The sequence below is a fragment of the Alligator sinensis genome, unplaced genomic scaffold, assembly GCF_000455745.1.
Source record: "Alligator sinensis unplaced genomic scaffold, ASM45574v1 scaffold219_2, whole genome shotgun sequence".
NCBI lineage: Eukaryota > Metazoa > Chordata > Crocodylia > Alligatoridae > Alligator > Alligator sinensis.
In genome coordinates this window covers 514,632-519,056 of record NW_005842822.1, presented here as the reverse complement: position 1 = coordinate 519,056, position 4,425 = coordinate 514,632, and the positions used below count along the sequence as shown (strand labels likewise).

General features: G+C 44.9%; 1 protein-coding gene across 2 annotated transcripts in view; it reads left to right on the top strand.

Moving 5' to 3' along the window:
* The window catches only part of SERTAD2 (SERTA domain containing 2), a 110,358-nt gene that overhangs the window by 86,780 nt on the left and 19,153 nt on the right, over nucleotides 1-4,425 (top strand). The window lies entirely within an intron of this gene.

Sequence of the window (4,425 nt, the reverse complement as noted above, 5' to 3'; positions counted from 1 at the left end):
GGGGGGGGCGAGGGACAGCGCGCAGTTGAGGGGGGTCTGTCTGTCTGTCTGGGGTGTCTGGGTCGGTCTCTGGTGGGTGTGTGTGTTTGTGTGTGCATGTGCATGTTGTATGTGTGGCTCTGTATCAGTGTGGTGTGTGTCTGTGTTGGGGGTACACTACACACCCTGCTGCCCCCAGGGTTGCCCCCCCCAACAGTCTGCCTGGCAGCACGGGCAAGGCTGGGGGTGCGGAGGGAGCCGGAGAGGCGCTGCCTTGCCCTGCTGCAGGCTGCAAGTGTGTCCACTGGCACCGGGGCGGGTTGCGGGGGGAGGCTATGGCTCACGGTGGAGCAACCAGCTGCTGCTGTTTTGGCTTGGGTGGGAATGGGGGTGGGGGGTCAGACAGCAGAACTGGGCTCCTCTTGGAGGCAGCAGCGAGGAGCTTAGTTGCTGCGGGGCTGGAGGAGAGCAAGTGTTTTGAGGCTCTGTCAAGGGGCTCTCGGCTTCTCAGAGGGGCTGGAGTCTCCTTGGTGCCCCTCGGCTGGGGAGTGCAGGAGCTCCCAGCTAGCTGGGGAGAAGGGGAGGCAGCTTGTCTAGAGATAGGGAAAGTGGCAGGCTGGAGGTGCCCAGGAGATGTTGCCATGCCTGCCCACGGGCAGGCGAAAGGTGGTACACCGTGGCATTGGGATGAAGAGTGTGGGGGTGCCAGGGGACCCAAGAGGAGCTCCTCCCCATAGGAGCTCCAGTTACAGAGCAGCTGAAGGCACAGGCACTGCGTTTTTGCACCAGTCCTGCCTGTGCCCTGAGGGGTGATAGGCTGCCCTTGCAGAGCTGCCACTCCAAAACTGCGAGCCATTGTATGCCTCAGAAAGGTCTAGGATTGTCCAAGTCAAGAGCCTCCATCTGCCTCTCATCTAGGGCTGGATTCAGCAAAGTCCATTTCCATGGTCACTGCAGGCCACTTGGCTTTGGCTTCCCCAGAATCCTTCTGAGGCTCACAAGGTGGAAGGAAAGGGCTCCATTCTTCCTTTGCACCAGTTTAACTTTCCTGGATCTCCAATTAAGTAAATAGAGTTACCTCTGATTTGCATGGGTTAAAGTGACAGAAGAGTCAGGTTCATAGTTTCCTTTTCCGCGCGCACAGATTTACCTGCATAAGCCCTCTGTGCTCACCTGAAGTTGTACATCTTGGAACTGAGTGCTCTGAGCTCTTAGGGGAAGGTGTAAAAATGACTGGAGTGTTGTGATGCTTACTTAGCTTTCCATTCCAGGGCTAGCAAGTCTTTCACATGGTAAAGTACCTGCTTAATTAACTTGCTTTTTAATATACATATATGGCTTTAGAAATTAAGCATTTGATTAGGTAGGCCAATTTCAAGTAGCTTTTCCTGTTCCAAGTCAAAAGAAAAAATTTGCCTAATAGTAAAGCATGATGGGTACCTTGTGAACCTGAATTAACTTTATGAGCTAGTATTAACACCATCACTGTTTATTAGAGATGGAAGGAGGATTAACAGCTTGTGGTGCCAGACAGGTACATTAGAGCATGTATCCTATGGAACATTTCCATTGTCCAGGCAAGTATTGCAGCATATAACGTAACAGCTGCCGAGTTTCCTCCTTCAGAGAGCGATGAGACTTCCATTTAAGTCAGTAGCAGAACCCCCAATTGTTCTTAGGAGAAACTGCATTGGATGCTTAGGAAATGAAGTTATTCTTTGAGCTTATTAATAATATTCCTACCGTTTCCTTGTCAAGCTGCTTTCTTGTTCACTCTGAAGCTGATTAAAAACCAAACAGAAGAAACTTGCTAGCCTGAAGGTACTTTAGGTTTGTCTTATTTAAAGCAGTCCTACACAGCATTAAGTAGACACACATGCTGATTTATTATGAAATGTAATTGTGTTCCTTACACACCTGTTATTCTTAGCCTGATTTACGGAGAAGATGAAACGGTGAGACTGTTTGACAGGGTTTTTTGTGGAAAATAACATAAATAATCCAGAAGACTCAGGTATTGAAACTGACTGCCTGAAAAGACATCAAGCAATTGAAAATAAGGTATCAAAAGCAATCAGCATGCAAATTCAAACTTTGTTGTAGGCTGGTGTTTTCTTTTAGTGAAGTTTCAGCTCCATCAAATCCAGCAGATCTTATGTAATATCTAGTTAAATTGCTTTGCCGGCAATTAATCGGCTGCTTTTCTTTTCTGTGAATCATTTATTTGAAAAACAGCTTAGAGCTTTGATATTTTTCACATTCATGCTCAACACTTTGGCACAGTTCAGAATGAGTTGTTAACACAAGGTAGGCATTCTGTAGTAGGGGTGACCATTTTTTGCCTTTATTTGTTTGAGAGTAGTTTATGTTATGAGGAAAGAAATGCACCACTTTTTTAAGAAATCCTCTGGTAATCCACTACTTTATTATGAGGTCTGTTTAGTGCAGTTATGCTTTCTTGTAAGTTGCTTCATATTTGTAGTCCTGGTACAAGAGGAGACAGCTCCAGCTGAAACAGTTTCTTTAGCAAAAAAAAAAAAAAATCTGTGCCAGAAACAGCAGACTCTGATTACTGAGTCCAAAGATCATGAATGCACTGAAGAAAAGAGAGAGCAAGGTCCAGTTTAAATTGCCTAATGGCAATAGGTGCAGATCCTAGTGTAGCTGATCCTCCCACTAATTAGTAGTTTATAGAAAATGGCATCTGCATCTGCAAATCCAAGAATGAGGGGTGGCTTCTGGTTTTTGTTTTTTGCTTGTGTTGTATAGAAGTCACTCCTATATTTTATGCCAGTAAGTTGTTTTAAAACTACACAAATTGAATAGCAACTAGATTTAGCTGCTGCTGAATAGAAGTGCCTGCTTCCCTTAGGTGGAATGAGACATTTCATGTGTTTTAGGTTTTACTTTTTAGTAAATTAAGTCACTTTTAATATTTGCCATGGCTGAGGTTTTCACTTATTTTTTCCCCCTTATTTGTTCATCATTAGTAATGTGAAAACTAAAAGATAATGGTAGCTATGTACCAGAAGTGAGAAGTGGGGCAGAGGGAAGAAGGGAAAAATCTGTTACTTCTGTCAAAGTTGCAGTTAGTTGCTCAAAAGTTGAGAGAAACCAAATTCTAAGTGAACATGCAGCCTATAGGTTGCAAGTGTTTTGGGGCAGGGCTAGCCCTTTTGTTCTCTGTGCAGCACCTTGCACAATGGGGCCCTGATCCATGTGAAGGTTTGGTGACAATGCAAACAAGAAGTAATGTTCTCGTAAGCACATTGCCTGGCTAGAGTCTGATCTCTTTTGCACCATTGTAAGTCTAGTGTAACTTGCTGAAGCCTGTGGACCAAATCCTCTGCTTTATGCCACTTTGGCCTAAGGGAGCTCTAAAGCTGATTTTGATTTGGGGCAGGGAGATTCCACCAGCACAGGGGATTCCCTGTGTGGTATGGAGTTGGCCTGGGGACATTCCCAGGGGAAAACTGGAATGGTGTCTGGGGGCTTCAGGCCACTGCATGAAGTCAGCAGTTATAAAACTCTTCGAAAGCTCCAGTTTGGAGGCCAAGCTGGCCACTGGATGAGGGGTCCACAGAGGCCCCCAATGAAAAGGCAACTTTTGCTTTCTCCGCCTCAGAGTGGATTGTTGCTCAGCAGCTCAGAGAAGTCAGTGCAGAAGCTCCTTGTCTTTGGAGTTACTCCAGATTTACCCTGGTGTAATGGAATCATGTCTGCAGTCTTGAGTTACGTGATCATGTACTAGTCTCCCTCCAAACAAAGGGCCAAATTCTGCCTTCTGCTGCAGGCACAGAGCACACAGACATTATGCGCATTCACAACTGAGGGCGTAATTTTGGTTTTGTAATGCCTATAAATCCTTGTCTGCAACCTAGCTGCATTTTTGGAGAATAAAGGTGGATAGGGGTTGGGAGAAGTTTCTCGTTTTGGAGGGTGGTTTTTATATGGCTTTGAGTGACAGATGTCACAATCTGAGTCATCAGTAGGAGTTGGATCCTACTTGCCTTCTTCCTGTATCAGTAAAATGAGCTAGATTTGATCCTATAGCCTCTGCATTCAAAGTGGGTATCAGCGCAGGAAACGCCTTAAGATTTATTTAGGATATGAAAAGGGTATTTTAATTTTAATTTAAAAATCAATACCATTAATAAGCAGTACAGTGTAACACTGGTCTTTCTTCAAAGGACATGTGGCTGGGATCATTTAGACTTTCCCTCCATTTGGTATGCATTCAGTGCTGCAGTATTTAAGTAAAGGATTTCATTTGCTCAGATTTAATACCTGCCAGGATTATCTGTAACAAACAAAACATTTTTCTTTTGATCCAGGATTTTCAATCCGCTGCAAACAGTTTTGCCCTAGGATCCAAACAGGCTTTCTGCAGAATGGTGGTTCCTACTTAGCACACTATTTGCTTCCTACGTACTAGCTTTTTCTTAT